Source organism: Gallus gallus, chromosome 5, assembly GCF_016699485.2.
Source record: "Gallus gallus isolate bGalGal1 chromosome 5, bGalGal1.mat.broiler.GRCg7b, whole genome shotgun sequence".
Classification (NCBI taxonomy): domain Eukaryota; kingdom Metazoa; phylum Chordata; class Aves; order Galliformes; family Phasianidae; genus Gallus; species Gallus gallus.
In genome coordinates, this window is record NC_052536.1 from 11,331,622 (window position 1) to 11,348,977 (window position 17,356).

The 17,356-nt window shown below is 41.2% G+C and overlaps 1 long non-coding RNA gene across 1 annotated transcript in view; it reads left to right on the forward strand.

Annotated features, from left to right (window-relative positions):
• The window catches only part of LOC121110974, a 32,579-nt gene that overhangs the window by 1,170 nt on the left and 14,053 nt on the right, over positions 1 to 17,356 (forward strand). The window lies entirely within an intron of this gene.

Below are 17,356 nucleotides of genomic sequence, written 5' to 3' on the forward strand. Positions count from 1 at the left end.
CAGGACTAAAACCATCACACTTCAGTAGTGTCATTACATGTTAAATCTGCCCAGAAGAACCTCCTGCTTTGAAAGATGAATTTACCGTGGTGCTGTGGAGGAGTCTCTCACACATAACATTAAACTTAGCTGGTAATTCCATCGTGCTTTGGCTACTAGACCACCAAACAGTGTGTGGCAAAGCATTCCTAATGCTCACGTGTATGGAGAATCACCTTTTGTTTGCTTTGAACTTGGTCCCTATGTCACTGATTTTCCTCAGTTCTCACAATGGAAGAGCTGGACTTTCTTCAGGGTCAACACAGGTTATAGACCAAGTTTCTCAGGCCTTTGGGTAGGACCCGAAAACCTCAAAAGGCTGAAATTCCACAGCCTGTCTTGGAAACTCGTTCCCATGTTGCTGTGGTGAAAATGCTTCCCTTGTATCAAACAAGAAGCTACCCTTGTTTTGATTTATGATCCTTGCCATATAACCAAATCTTGAGTTGATGCATCACTGTAGGTGTATGTTGCAGGTACTTGTATGTCTTAATTTCAGATGTAGTATTTAAAAGCCATGTTCTGTTAAAAGAAACTTGCAAAGCTCTAATCTAAATTTAAGATCAAGATGAAAAGGTAATCTAAATTCAGACATTTACAACCTAACTTGTGCTGGCCTCATCATCAGGAGGCAGGTTTGTGATTTAGAGCAGTGGAGCAAGAATACCTCCAGGCATCATTCAGTAAGAAGATTACCAAACTCTTTTGATATATATACATATAGCTAATGCTCAAGCTCTGGTTCCAGTCCTCCCTGGCTGATCTCAGCCACATTTATTTTCTGTTGCATCTCATTCATTCCTCTCACGGGGCACTACCTGGAATAAGCTATGTGGGGTTAAACTGGGAGTTTCATGCCATAATTGCAGGAACTTGGCTAAAAGAAATGAAATGTGCTATTCAACAAATGAAGGGTCTAATAAAAGCTAAGAGTTTCCAGGCTTCCTTTGCTGATAATGGGGTAACTGAAAGAGATTTGCTTAGGTCCCTGAATATTAGTGCAAGTTTGAGCCCACATTTGGCAGCTTCATTTATTTATATGCATTCCTAGAGTTACTTGCTCTGTCTGCATCCCCAGGAAGCACTTCTTTGTATATATAACTTTCATTAAGTTTTTTTTCTGCCTTGAGAGTGACGTATTTCAAAACATACACTAAAATCTGTACCTAGACTTTGCTATTTCCAGAATAAAATTGAACAATTGAACAAACATCCTTTCTATCTCATTCCTTTCTTTTCAGCCCTTTCCCTTACAATCCAGTTTTACTGATTGCCCTTTCAGTGCCAGTATCCCAATCTAGTTTATGTTCTTGCCCACTTTTACATTATTCCCCTCTGCCCCATTCAAGCCAGCATGTTGCCCTGCTCTTTTCAACCCTTCATATCCTATAACTTCTCAACCAAAGATGCAATAGGAATCTGGAAATAACACTGGAAACACTATGTAAGAATCTCCGACCAAAAATATTGAAAGCGTGATTAAGTCACAACTGCATTTAGTGTCTAGGAAGTCACAGAATCACAGTTGGGTTTCAGGCTGTTATGCACTTTTATGATCTATTTCCTATTCTTCTGAGAATTGAATATAATTGAATTTGATGGTCTTAGAGGTCAAAAGCTGCTGCTGTTTCAGGAAACTTAAATGAAGCAAACTCCAATTCATAGAAAAGCCTGCTAGGTATGACTTTTTTTTAAAGGACAAGCACAACCTATAAAAGGTGAGAGGCCAAAGGCAGAGCATTTGAGGAGCAGTGAGTCTGAATTAATAAATCTTGATTAAGAAAGCTCTTAAGCCATAACTGTAAAACGTGCAGTGTGCCTTTCAGCATGATTTGTGAGCTCTGCTCAGCACAGCTGAGAATTAAAATGACAAAAAGTTTCATAGTGAGACAGATTAATTTGCAAGACCGTTTTGGAGTAGTTTGCCCAGTTCTTTTTCTCATTACATTCAGAGGTTGTGCAACTGAATTGTTCTTCAAGACTGTGCAGTGAGATTCCATCCAGCAGTGACAAGAGCTTAAGAGACCAGAAATCAAAACACAGTCTTACAGGCAGAAGAATATGTTAATCACACAATAGGGAAACATGACAGATCTCAGAGAAATAAGGGAAATGTGTCTTCCAGGAAAATCTCTGATGCTGTTTTGCCAAAATTGCAATGCTGTTTCAACTGAAGGAGGAATGTCACTGAGGAACAGCTATGGTTTATTCATTCAAATTGAGTAAATTCCAGCTTTCACTATTGAACTCTCAAAAGTGGAATGGGAAAAAGTCATCTTAGATAACAGCACTAATAAGCCCAAAATAGTACAATAATAGATTTGCCTGTGCCCTACATGATTGCCAGAGGTCCCTTCCAGCCCCTATAACTCTGTAATTTTAGAAACAGTAAGAGTTTTAGAGCCTGATTCTCTCGCAGTAGATTAAGAGGTTTCCCTGCATTTCCCTGGAACTGGTGTCAGTCAAAAGTACCAGGAGATAAATATATCTCATAAAGTAAGAAAGATTAAACAATATCAAATCTATTACTGAGGGAATTCCAACGATGGGAAAAGGAATTATCCATTTTCCTGGGCAACGGAAAGAATATAAACAAGTTCAGATTGTAAGCACAATTCCTTTGAGGACATTACGGAGCATGGCAGACATTGTGCAAGAGTATTATTCAGGCTCACTCTATCACTGTGCTGCATGGTCTGACTGATGACTGCACAGAAGGATCAGCTGAGGCTGTAACGCTGCAAGCAAGACAGATGGGAAAATGACATTGAGAAGGCAACGCTCGTGCTGCATAACAAATCCACGCTTCTCCTTCCAAAACATGCTGAACTCTCCAAGGAGTAAGAAAAATCGTAATTGTCCTCAGTTAAAAGGTTTTCTATTCCAAAGCACTGTCAGTATTTAGAATTGCATTTGTGCTAAAGGCACCTTTGTGGAATCCGGGAGGTATCTTCAAAACAATCTTACCTGTTTGTGTTTCCTGTACAAGTCTCCTTCGTTTGTAAAGACATCCAGCTGATTTACTTTTTAGATGCTAATGTTTGAATATATCCAATTATCTCGCTTACCTGAATATCCCATGGCCCAGAAGATTTATATTTCAGGAACCAAGCTGAGCTTGTCCCCTAAAATGCACAAAAACGCATGTGAAAGCAAAAATGAATGAATACATTTCCTAATGAGTCTGCCAATTTACTATTTGCTGTCACACCAGCTTTTATGATTACTATATTTAACGCGCTTTTATCAGTTCTTCTCTTCATTTTCTCTCTATTTCATTTCCTAAAGTCCCAGTAATTTACATACCTCATGCCCGAAATTCTTGAACTAAAATATTTTTGGTAATCAATAATTAAACTAAAGAAGAAACAGTCACAATTTTGTCATGGTACACATAGTTCCAAAATAATGTCAGTGACTATGGTGATCTGACTGCGCTCAATTTATTTGTACAAGGGAAAAATACATGAAGAATGCAGAAGAGCAGTTGCATGCCAAAGTACGGGGTCATTTGCAGAAATGTGAGCAAGGCTTTTATAATGACGAGCTGAGGGTCTTTTTCATCATGTTTTGGCAAAGGATGCTGTACGTCTGGCAACCCTGAAAGCCCTCAGTTCAATATTTATACATCCGCGACTGTCAGCATTTGGCTCATTTCAAAAGCAGACACCTCAAGTGTGTCATCACACAGCCACGGGCGCTCGCGTGGGAAGAGGAGATGCTTTTGTAAGAAAAGGGACAAACGCAAAGTTAGATGTCTCCAGGTGACCTTCTAACAGCTTACAGTTTTGAATCCTGCTATTGAATTCACGGAGGTTTTCTCAACGGCCAAGCAGTTCTCCCTCTTCCCTCCAATGTGTGGCACGTCTCAGCCAAAGCTTTTTTTCCCAGCTTCAAGCCCACTATTCTGTGTAATCACACATGGCTGATATTACCCTTTTCCAGTACCTCTGGCTGCGGTCATTACCATATTTACCATCTTTGCAACTGTTACTGCGCCCAGGGCGAGCACAACATCACATATCATCAGTACTCTTCGCTATGACATTTCTTCTAAACTAAAGAGCGTGAACTCACTCTCCAGGCTCCTCCCTGTCTGCACTGTAACACTCAGAACACCTCCTTGGAGTCCCCTCAATAGCAATGTCCACACAAAACTCCAGACAAGATTCAATTTTAGTGTCTTCTGCCCAGCCTTTCCTGAGGTGGTATTTTCTCAGCAGGCTCATAACTCACTGAGGTTTCAGCCTTCTTTCAAAATGAGCTTTTGCCAGGCAGAGCAATCTCTTCGCACTGTTCCTTTTTCAAAGACTCCTTTGCAAAAGAATTTAAGATTTTGGTAACCTTCTGTCTCCAGGAGCAGGAGATAACTGAGGGCTGACCAGGTTTCATCATTTTTCTTACAGTGTACATACCTCATCACACGTTTCCCAATATCCGACTTCTTTTCTGTTTCTTCCAGCTTTCCATTACAAGCCTGGAAAACGTGACCTCTTGCCAATCCTCTGCATCTGTCTTTTCTCTTCCTGTGCTGGGCTCAGGTCTGTCCGTGGTTTTCCAGTCTCCTGTTATGCACCTGTATCCACCCCTGAGGTTCAATGGTTTGATACAGTGATCAATCTGTTTCTAAAGATGAGGTGATAAAGCACCTGTATGTGAGCATGGCACAGCCAGTAGCTATAGTAACAGAAAAGCGTATTTTAAACAAAAATGAAACAAAAATAAGATCCAAGAGAGATCTCTCCCATTTTTTCCCTGCCCCCAAATATTGCAGAGTTCCATACATCTCCTCCCTCACCCAAAAGAGGGCGAGACAGAAATAAAACCTTCTTTCACATAGTGTAAGGAGGAAAACAAATAAACAGTCACACACAGCAAAACCAGAAAGAGAAGATGGTCTTCTCAGAAAAGAAAGGGAAAAAATAACTGTGTAAGCTGCAAATCTGGTTTAGATAAAAACGTCACTATCCCAATTCTGCCTTAATTTCTGGTACAGATTCATGCACAGCAGCCTTGCGGGTGGAAAAAATAATTTCCACCGTTCTCTCTTCATCGTTCTGTTCTCTTAATAATGTTCCCTTTCTGCAGTAAAGCAGTTTCAGGGCAGGACTGCCCAAAGGCCTTACTGAGGACTCAGGCTGGCATCACTGCCTGCTGAAGCCCCCATATCCCAGGGGCAGAGTGGCTTTCGGGGCCACGGCACCCGGCACGGGGATGAGAAGGATGGCTGCATAGAGCCTCCCTGCATTGCTGGGCACGTGCACAACCCACCTCTGCAACAGCTCTCCACTTCAGGCTTTGGGTGCAGACCCCCAGGGAGCCCCAGAAGGATTTGGGAGGTTTGCAAGGGTTTGAGAGAAGACATTCTCCCAGCGTGGTGCTGCGCTGCCTGAAGACATCTGTTTGCATACCGAGGCAGCAGGGGTGTGTGCTGACGCTTGTGACCCAGCTCTCATTGCACAAACCTGGACTGCAGTCTCTGAGAATTCAGGATTGCACAGGTAACTTTTAAAACAGAAATACAAGACGAGTCTCCTGCAAGCTTATGGGAAGATCTCCTAAATCTCACCGGTCTGAGCCAAGGTATTAAAGAACAGATGCTTCTTTCAGCCTTCACATATTCTTCATTCCTCCAGAGTCTATGTAGGTGGCCTTCCACAGAAAAGACCAAAATAGACTTGGTGCCTCAGCTTACTTTACAGGTCAGCAGGTTGCAAAACACTATTCAGCAATTTCATGCATTTATACATATGTCACACCTTCTCATTCCCTCTTTTTAAAACACGCATGTGGAAATCGATAAACAGTGTAGGTTCATTTTGTTAAAAAAAATGTTTCATGAACTCCTTAATTTCATACAAATTAAGAAAAGTGACGTTTTTCATTTACTGCAGCATCACCTTTCAACAAGTTATTATTTATTTGATAGTCCCTTTGTTTAGGGACTAGGACTATTCCATATTGTTATCCAATGCATACAAATGTGTTACTATTTTCATTAAAACCCACCTGAAATAGATTTCCTTTTAATCACTGAAATAACTTACCATGGCAATAAGGAGAAAGAATTATGTATTTCAGCCATTTATACTCTGGCAATTGGAATATTGTTATACCTGATTCAGTTTTATACTGTGACATCTTTCCATTGTTATTGATTAATGGGTAAAACTCTCTAAGGTTGTTACAAGACTGCTATAAATAACCTCTATTATTTAGATATATAATGGATGCAATCTCTACAAATGATAAATTATATCCCGCTTTTTAATTACACGATCCTCTGAAATTGAATTTAAATAGTAGATAAGCTGATTAAAAAAAGAACAAAAGCAAAGCCGTTTCCAAAATGATACATTTGGGTTTCTGGCTCAACGCCGCAGTTTTTCCACAGACTGTTTTGTAAAGTGCCATCTTTCTCAACATCTTCTTAGGTCGGGGTAATCTGGATTTACATATTGATTCATTCAGCTTCAGTGTCAATCATAACACGCAAATTTAATAAAAAACAACTCTAATTGTTCTTCAGAGACTTAGCAATAATGACTCTCCTATCATCCCAGTCAAGCAGTTGTGTTTCACTTCTGTTTTTCAAGCGTAACAATTGTACGTTTCTTTTGGGTGCTGCATACTTTGCAAAGCAGTGTTTCATTCATTGGGATGTTGATGACTGCCTTAACAACGTATCACGTAGGGATCATACTTGATAAAATCGGAACTGTGTTCTGTCAACAATAATTATGTGGGTGTTCTGCTCATTTCCTGCCATAGCTGTCCCATGGCAACAGTGTAAAAGCAGCACTAATTTTTAAAATATGCAAATGAATCCTTACATGACACATTTCTGATTCGGGTTAGGCAATGGCACGGTGAAAGCAAAGCCTTCTGTGAGAAAACGTCACAACTACTCTTCCATTACATGCAAATCTGTGGGGAGGTGCCAGCTCCCAAATGGAGGGTGCAGCTCTGCTCTAGTAATGGCAGCACGAGGTTGAGAATAAGCTAACGTGTTCGCTTCAGGCCATTCTCTCCACTTTCTTGTGAATTTCCCAAGAAGTGCCACAACTGAAGGTCATTATTCCAACTAACCTTGCTTTCGAGGCTGTTGCTGCTAAAGCAAATCAGATGAAAATATGTTAACAATTCTACTTTTTGTCACGGGCCCCTCCTGGGGTGCAGCAAAACAGCTACTGTTAATGATAATATCATCAAGTAAACTCTTGATAAGAATTAAAGTAGGGTGCGTGGGAAATCAGCTGTAGCTATTTTGAGATCCAGAAAAGCAGATACCCCACAGTCCATGTTGCAGTTACAGGATGAGTCAGGATGCTGCAGGCTTTGCCACATGCTGTGTGAACATCCAAGTTCCAATCTAGAATGAGCTGGTAGCAGGATCCAGTGCACCTCCAGCTCCACTCTCTCAGATATCAGTTTCAGTGCCAAGACTACAGGAAGGATACCATTCTGCCTATTCTTTTCTTACTATGAGCACCCTGACTACACTTGTTTCCTTGAGGTTGATGCTGATGTAATGAGAGAAACCTGGCAACTAAATCAGCAGGTCAAAGTCAGGCTGGATGTTTAGGAGAAACTGTTTAATAACCCAACATATGTCCCTGGAAGCATCCTTTCTTTTGGTTCTAAGGTTCCAGAAAGGTTTTAAGAATAAACTTCAGCACTTGCCAAGTGTAGGACTTGCAGATTTTAAAATATGTCTGTTGGAGCATCCAGTGCAAGACTTTTTCACACTAAGGGGAAGAGAGGCAGGTCAAAATGGGACATAGAATGGCAAGCTGTTTATTGGTATACTGACAAAACCCAATTTCCCTGGAATGTCGAGAGTGAGTCTTCTGTTGGTCGCATATCAATTGTCTTTTGTATTGTCACGTGGATGTAAAGGAAATGGTGAGTGTTTGCTGTCAGCATCTGATTAACCACTGAATTCTAACCATAGTTTTGGAACAAAGAGCAATTTTATTTGATGCCAACTATTGTCTGTAGCAGTGCAACAGAGCAGTTTCCATTAGAGGAGGATGAATTTGAATTCTGACAAGATGCAGGGATGAAATGTTAACTTAAGCCACATGAATATTCATATAGGAAAGTGAAAATAGGTGTCAAGGACTTGCTGCACTTAAGTCCTTGGTTACATGAAAACTGTACACCATTTGACAAAACAACAGTGATTGATCAACTAATCAACTAATGATTACTTTCCCCATATAATTTATTCATCTATTCCAGACCAGTGTTTCAGGGCTTAATGACTATTTGTAAAGCTCTGGCTGAAATGCACTCTCTAAATGCAAAACATTTACAATGAATGAAGTAGTGTAGATTACTGCTTCAAAAAGCCACCAAAGCTCATCAGCATGTGCACTGGACGGGTGCATTACTTCACAGGCTAGGAAAGCCCTCTGTTTAACCGGATAGGACATTAATGGCTAAGTGTGCTTCCTTCCCAGAGAGTCCTCTCTGAAATGCAGAGAAAGAACAAGCGGTATAGAAACTTTGTCCCTTCTGTTATTTTCACTCCATTTCACCCTTATTTTTCACTTATCTTCCAATATCTGACAGAGTGAATAGCAAAATCACCCCCCTTTGGAAACAGCTTTTCTTCATTTCTAAAACATGATAGACGTCTTGCTGACGTGGTCTGAAGCTCTCCTCTATACTTTGCGAGTTCAAGCACTTTTATTACCATCAATAACAGTAAGAAGACTGCTGCAACACTAGGACAGTTGGGCACTTTCAGTCCATCTCTACCACCCCTGCTCACTACTGAAGTCAGCTGTCGTTCTTCATCTCTCCCTGGGAGACCAGCTTTCTGAAATACACGTCTGTGAAAGCATAGACCATACCACAGACTTCTATCAGCAGAAGGAGCAAACAAGATGATCTCACATTTCCATGTGGGATCTGCATGCTGATGCAATTCTCTTGTCCATTGTTGCAATATCATTACATCTGTTAAAGATCCTGAATGCCTCTTTAACTGGTTCGATATCTGTTTGAGAAACTGAGATTCCAAAAATGGTAATTCTCTCAAACTAATCTTTTTTCATTCTCTGTACACAGTGATACTTAAATATTATTCCTAGTGATAAGAGCTGATATAATGGTAACGATGACGATGAATAATTCCATTAATTCTAAGGGCAGACTAATACTTCATAAGAGGAGATTTTAGTAGGGGAAGAGATACATCAGGTACAATAAATACTACAGAATTAAGTAGTCTTTCTTCTCAAACTAACCATCTGTTTCCCAAGCATTTTCATTTCTACATCATGTGAATTTCTGCTTTAGACAGTAAATGAGAACTCAGGAAAAGCAAAACTTTGGCTTTTTGTCCATTAATTTGTCTTTCCCACTCCTGTAAAAAGATCCACAATTTACAATTGCTCATGCTTTCCTCATACATGGGTTCTACTGCATCTTGGGATACAAGAGAAGGTACAAGAGAATCATAGAATCATCGAATGGCCTGGGTTGGAAAGGACCACAATGATCACCCAGTTTCAACCCCCCTGCTATGTGCAGGGTCGCCAACCCCCAGACCAGGCTGCCCAGAGCCACATCCAGCCTGGCCTTGAATGCCTCCAGGGATGGGGCATCCACAGCCTCCTTGGGCAACCTGTTCCAGTGCGGCACCACCCTGTGAATGAAAAAAAGAGAAGTTTGTATTTTGCGTATCTACAGTAATGCACTAACAAAATAAATAAATAAATAAAGCTCTTGATAGTTCACAGCAGTATCTTAGGCAAAGAAGAATATAAAATATTGCTATGTTCTTTCTATTAATTAGATGACTTTAAAGTTCAATATCATTTTTCCTCATTAGCCAAGATTGTTAAGTGGATTGGCTAAAGTAAGTACCAGCAGTCACTATGGAGACTGCTTTCCGTTGGGAAGTGGAAAAGAAAAGCAAAAAGGAAATAAATTGCCCAGGTGACAGATCACCAGAATTCAACACGATGCCAGCTTCTTCAGGGGTATCGTATACACAGATAGTATTTATAGAAATCAACATGCAGCAGAAAGAAGCACTAAGTTAATTAAAATGTATTGTAGCCTAAGATTACACGTAATTAAGTCCAGTTTTGTAGAAGGTTACATCTAATGATTTTCTCTTGGAGTCGCTGTTTTTTGCATTTGGACCAATAAAGATTTTGATTCTTGTTCTACTTGCAGAGCTACTCAGATCCTTGCAAACACAACTGCCAACACCCTTTATCTTTCTGAGTTCCATTAAGGTTTTGCCCCAGTGTGATTCTCTTTTTCTCAAGACAAAACAGCTGCACTTACAGCATCAGGAGTTGTAATTAATTTTACATCAGTGCAGAATAAAAGCCACTCATCCAGACAACTGGAATAGTACAGCACTCCAAATACCCAGGATAAATGACTGCAAACAGCCCAATACTGCTCCCAGTTGCAATATTGCTGCTTTCCCACAGCTGTGACAAACAGACCATTTCTTGTGAATACTTAATGTTGAGTTACGCTGCGTAAATGCATATTGAAGTACGTATGATGTTTTCAGAGACCCGTGTATTCACAGTATTCCAGGTGAAGGTGATGCAAATTACAAGATAATCATCAGCAGTCGTGGGAAGGGGCTGTCCCTCTCTGCGCTGTGCGGCCTCACCTTGAGCACTGGGGGCAGTTTGGGCGCCGCGATGTAAGAGGGATATAAAACTACTTGAGAGTGCCCAAATGCAGCGCATTCCAACCGTACGTCTAAAATCCTTCTAAGTAATATTAATTAATCACATTACTGACTTGCGAGATCAAACCTAAGGGAGTTAACCAATTAAACACAAGTTATCAGTGCTAGCAAAAAAAAAAAAGTCCAAGTTTGCCTGAAGTTCTTTTCATCTTTACAACTGCTGTGTAGCTCATCTCCTCTGAGCATACAGCATTACTCAGTCCAAATTTTTCTGTCGGGAACACAATTACACCCAGTTCTAGAGACTTGCCTATTGCACCAGGGTCTCGCACTCAGTGGTTTCCCTAGTGAAGACATTTAAAAGGCCTCTGACCTACTTCCATCCTCCTGAAAGGAAATCTGTGCTACGTATCTTCCATAATGTTTGGCCACGGCTAGCAGAGATAGCAGATGCACAAGGGAAGAGGTCCTGGAACTTCATACCTATTTTGCACACCTTAAAGACAACTAACTTAAATTCCTCTGTATTCTGGGCATCACTGTTACCTGTGGAGATTGGAAAGGCCTCGTGGTACCATCACGGGCTGTGATTCTGTGCCATTCTTGTGGGTGCTTTGAAAGATGCAGCCTCCTCAAACTCATACACAGGCTTCACTGACCCTAGCGATCAATGCGATGTATGTTGGTACAGCAAGTGCAAATATTTGTCATCATGTCTCACGAAGTGTGCCGCATGACCTGAGAGCAAAGAGCAGCTACAGAGTGAAAGACAGGGAAAGGGCTTTCGGACAGGTAAGGGGGAGCAGAACAGGAAATGCAGATCCTACTTAATGCAGTGTGATTCAGGCAGATTGTACGTGTTCTATGAATTTTACTGGATTTATCTGTCGTGAATTTGTTTTGCCATTTGAAAATCCTCATCCTGCTGTAAGAATGCCATTTCCAGAACCTACTTTTCAGCTCCTGCAGGAAAGTCTCTCAGTGAAAGCCGTTGTCCTCTGGAGAGGCAGCAAATTAGCGTTGGAAAACAGTTGTCAGTGAGCTTTCTACTTTCCCATTCCCTGAAGCAATGAGCACTGAAAGGCTTCTTCAAGGAACAGGAAAAAATCAGATGAATACCAAAGGTCATGGACAATTTTTTTAGACTTTTAGTAAGGCTTTGTTCATGTAAAAAAGGATCAATGCAATTAAATCTGTTCAGCAACTTCTTTGGTCAAGTGTTATCTTCCCCTTGAGGGGGCATGTCAGATGATCTAAGATAGTCTGAAAAAAGACATGTGTTGTTTTAACCAAGGGCAAAGGCACGTGACTGAGCAGGATCTGGTTATGACTGCAAAGCAATCTATGTTTGAGGAAAGCCAAGATCACATGTTACAGCTTGTTGCCAGTCCCAGTTGGTCAACTTTCCCACGCCAGCAGCATAGCAATGGGGAGAAGATAGAAAGGGTTAGACATCACCAACTTACACGCATGAGAATAAACTGCTGTTCTTCCCAAAGGCTCTTTGTGTGCCATTTTCCTGGCCCTGCAAGTGACTTGAGGTACTCAAATGTTTGTCTTTTTCCACCTGCAAGGGACCTAAATGCTGGTCTCCCTTATTCCCTTCTTTTCCACCACTGACCTGAACCAAATCCTTCCTTTATACTTGACCAGTATCTTAAAGAATCTCCAAAAACAATGCAGTTGCAATGGTACGACTTATCTGCAAATAAGGCTTGGCCTACTCCACAAAGCTTTGATGATACAGTACATTTATTAAGAATGTAAGGAAAAGAATACCACCACACCTTATCACACATATACAGCTGCACAGGCAAAGCTACAGGATATTTTCTTGATTTACTATATGGCTTTCAGAAAAGTGGGGAAAATAAGCCCAGCAGCAAAACTTCCCTCTGTCACATGGTACATCTTCAATATGGGACTCTGCTACCCTGGGTGCACTCACACACATGAAATCTAATAATACTTACAAGTGTGAAATACGAAGGTTTTAAAACAGACATCCAGTGGGAGCAATTCTAACTGTTTTTAAGATAGAGCATACCAGTTTTAGGAAAGGAATTGAATGCTGTTGTACCTATGATAGCAGTAGGCTGGATCCAATGATCCAAGAGATCCAATATTGCTAAGCAAAGGAGGAAATGAAAGCACTGAAGTGCTGGCAGGAAAAAAAAAAAAAGGAAAAAAAAAGAGTAGAGGCTAAGAAGGAACAGCAGTAAAAAGCAGCTAGTTACACATTAGCTAACATACATGCTTTCACGTGGCTTCCATGGCTGGAAGCTCACAGAGAGAAGGGTATGACCCAGCAGGGCTGGCACAGTCACTACTGTGTGATGTCTTCTCTGCCACAGAGGGTAAGAAAACATTACAAAACACAAAAGGAAAGTGAAAAAGATAAAAGCAAACCTTATCCATTTCCAAGACACAACACTGTCTTAGACAAAGAAGAGATGGGAGACAGTATTTTCAGGAACAAAAGTCCAGGGGAACGTACTCACAATTCCTGGCAGCAGGGAGGCTGAGCAAGCCATTAACTGTGGTGGCATTGCAATGACTGGAGACCTTAATCACAATCAGGGTGCCACTACAATGTGCCTGGCAAACAGGTGCTAAGAGAGCATTCCTATTCAGAAGAGTAAAGCCACTAAAAGGACAAGCTAGACAAAAAGCAAGGACAGAGATGAGATGGGAAGTAACTCACCTGAAGTCACAGACTCCCAAAGGTAAACCCAGTCTCCTGTGTGCAAGGTCAGTGCTCTGCCTACTGGATAACTCTTGTCTTGCATTTCTTCTTCTACCTCCAGTTCTTCAATTCAAAACCCACACAGTGGAAGTCTAAACGAATTTCAGGTTTTGGGACCCAGGGGTAGACGTGGAATAATGAAGAACTTTCAAATCAAGGACCAATATACATATTGTTCTGCAGAGCAGACGGAAGAAAATAATTGTTTCATTCTGAACAGTGAATTCCCTCATCCTAGAAACCTGCTTGGAGATTCGGGAAATTTTGTCAAGTTTCCTATTGCAGAATAAGCAACGTTTCTGTTGTTTCCAGTGAAAATCCTCCTCCTTGCTGGGCTTACACAACTTGTCATATCATTTCCTCTGAGCATTATTTGAAATCTCAAGTTGAAAAAAAAAACTACATGTCATTTTTATAGCTGCCACCTACAGTGGTTAGTATCTCTGAAGGGGGATCACACCATTCGTACGTGGGTAGGGAAGAAATTTAGCCATGCAAGAGTGGTTGCAGCGTGGATAATTTATCAACTTTGCTTGAGCTCCACTGAATTGACTTGCAAAACACTTTGATTTACATTTGGTGGCATTTTTACTCTAGAACAGTTTCACTGGCATAAATTTTGTGTACATATGCCAAAGAAAAAACAAACAAACCCAAAACAAAACAAAAGCACCACTGAAAATTAACGTACAAGGCAAACAGCTAAGGAACAATTCCAATCCTCTTGGAATTTCCTCAGGAATCAAAAGCCACTTAGGGTAAACATTTGCCAGCTCAACAATTTGAAATGTCTTATACACATATCTCTCTAATAGCCTCTGTGATCATTGACAGAGCACAATATACAGAAAAGATGCCAGCACATCACAAATATGAGGCTGTTGAAAGGATTAAGCATAATCCTTTCTTGCCAATGAATAAAGAAATAAGAAGTGGAACTGCATTAAGTCAAATAGCACTGAGTCAAAGATACACTTACGACAAGGTTTGAGGTTTGCTGGGTTGGGGGTTTGTTTTTTTGCTGGACAGAGCCTTCACTGAGAAGGTCATGCATGAGTTCTGAAAAAACTGGCATTATTGCTAAGGAATGCCAGGCAGAGCAGGAAGTAATCTTTAATTAATTTGTGAGGAACTTCCATTCGGCGGACACAGTCTGCCAAATAGACAGAACAGTAGCTTTTTTGTTGAGCTGATAACAATCGACCAAAAGTGAAGAAATCCCATAGCTAAAAAGCATTAGAACAGTGGATTTTTACTGGGAGACGTCAGGATTCCTGTGGATTTCTATGACAACACTCATCAGGGTTCTTATGCTGAAATCAAAGGTATTTTGGACCAAAAAAAAAAACCCAAAAAGAGCAGAAAATGATTCTTTCTTTACTTCTAGACTCTGATTCAGTATTTGATCTCAGACACTGCAGAATGCAAGCATCTTCAAACCTGTTAATTCTAAGAGCTCAACGTACAATACTCTGTGAGGTTTTTTATCATTATTGTCGTCACGGTAAATTCCATTTCCAATTGCCGCCTCCATCTCCCAGCAGCACATACAGCTATTAAGAGGTATTTTTGTCATTTGTACAATTCTGCAAGAACCTGAGATAATGGGCACTTCATAAAGGCAAGGTGTTATTTTAGTGAAACTAGGACAAAGCTCTCGTTTCGGATGTAATTGGCTACAACTGAAAAAGTGGAGCATCCATAGGAAACTGGGGCACGGTATGTGAGAGGTGCTAATATTTATCCTAATGTGGCAGATGTGCCTCTGGACAAACCTGGAGTTCACTCCTCTATTGAGGGGTGTGAGAAAAAGAGCTTTAAAAGAATCCCGTCTCTACCTTTTGGAAACGTTTCCTGGGAATAGGAAGCAATTCAGCAAATCAACGTGTTTGTTTTTCGCATCCAGAAGCCAAATCTTAAATCTAACATAAGCCCAAAGGGAAACAAGTTGGGCAATTTCAACATAATCCCATCAGAAATGTATTCTCTTCACATGAAGGCTGCTCAGCACAGTAGCAGCAGAAGCCACACACTGAAACACAAGAACTGCTACAGTTCACGTTAAGAAGGACAGCCTCTTATTGGCAGCCTTTATAATAATATCCTATATAAATTCATAAATAACGTTAACATATTGACATCCTGTTAAGGAAATGTGAAAAACTTGCCTATGACCTGCCTGCATTAATCTTCATTCTATCCCTTGCTGGCATTTTTCCCAGCTTCCTATGCCCTACGTTCACAATATCTGTTTTTAAAGGAACACACTGATTCTTATAGAGTTGAGCCCAGAAAGCCTGGTCTGCTACTCGTTTTAGTATTTATATCTTCTCTGCCTAAACAAACAGGTTTTGAACTAGTTTCTAACAGGCCAGTGGAAAGCAGTTCTGTGTGAAAAAGCGTGGTGTGCAAATCAGATGACTGAAGAATGTGGATTTATTGCACTGCTGGGCCTTATAGACGCTAGTATAAAAGAGCTGTATGCAGTGAAGCTTCAGGCTTACGGCCCAGCCTCACTAATACACATCAACACAGGCTAACAGCCTTTTATCACAGACTTTAAGCATTGGCCCACAAACTGGTGTCCCAGATACAGTCACAAAGCTGTTTCCAGCCAAAATTCCTTGCCATGACAAACAGAAATTTTGCCTTCATAAAGTGGATTTGATGCAGATATGGGACTCGTAGTGTCCTCCTCTGAATGAGAAAGGGAAAGGTGAGATCAGAGCCACCGAGGCTCATTAAATTGATCTGACTTGCCCGCACCTACGCCAGGTGAAGGTGTCAGGACCGTACCTGTAATTTGGGAGCATATCACTCAAGGTAGCCATTGTGCTGCCACTGAGCACAAAATCCCAAAGCTTGCCCTCTGCTGAAATTTTTCCCATGCAGCACTCAGTTTTCTACCAGCACGTGCACTTCTTGCATGACAGAAAGCATCCCAGTTCGAAAGAAATAAGCAGGAATGGAGCACCACAGGCTTCATCAGTAAATGCAGTGGAAGAGAGGCAGAAGGGTTGCAGCTCCTCTTCTAGAGGCCCAGGGCCAGGGAATAGGGCTTGCTGAGTTGTCTGATTTAGAAGATTTTGTGGTCACATTCAGAGTAACTGAATGTATGCATCATCAAGTCAGTGGAAGTGCATTATGGAGTCTGGGTTTGGTGCACGTGTGTAAAACCAGAGGGGCAATCAATGGCATGTCTGAGCAACCCTACCTGAGACTGCCCCACAACGTCGCTCCAAGATCTTACTTTCTGCTTAATAATGCTGGTGTGAACTATTTTTGGGTTACCAGGCACCTTCCGAGATGAATACACAGCTTCCATACTAATCAGCTCCAAGGTTAGCAAAGGATACTGCCTGCTGCTGCTGCTGCTTATTGAAGCCAATTTATTGAAATTAAGCCAGTTTACCTGCTGGCATACATGACGCGCACTCACTGTACTCTCTAACAATCCAGTATAATAGCCCCGGGGAAAGTTTTGAGCAGCAGGAAGAAAGAGCCAGTACTATTTAAAGCTTTTCTCTACAAAGTTCTCCTCTTGCAAGGCTGTTCCCTTACAGCATTCAGATTATATACTGTGCTAATGGGACACAATGCCAGTAGATATTCCAAATCAGGTTCCATAGGCATCCAGCATAGCTACTGCAAGTTTACACTGGTAAATCTGAAAGAAGAGTTTATCCCTCGCTTGATGCTGTGAGGACAATGCGAGATGATCACTTGAAGGAAATACAGTGCGCTTTTTATCTACTGGAGATCAAGAATATCTCTGTTCCCCACATTTTGAAGTCCTCCCTCTGATGCAGGAACACAATTCCCACAGATACCTGCAGTGTGATCCATGCCCCAATTCCCATCACCCTGGCACAGTGCTCTCAGCAACAGCGGATGCAGAG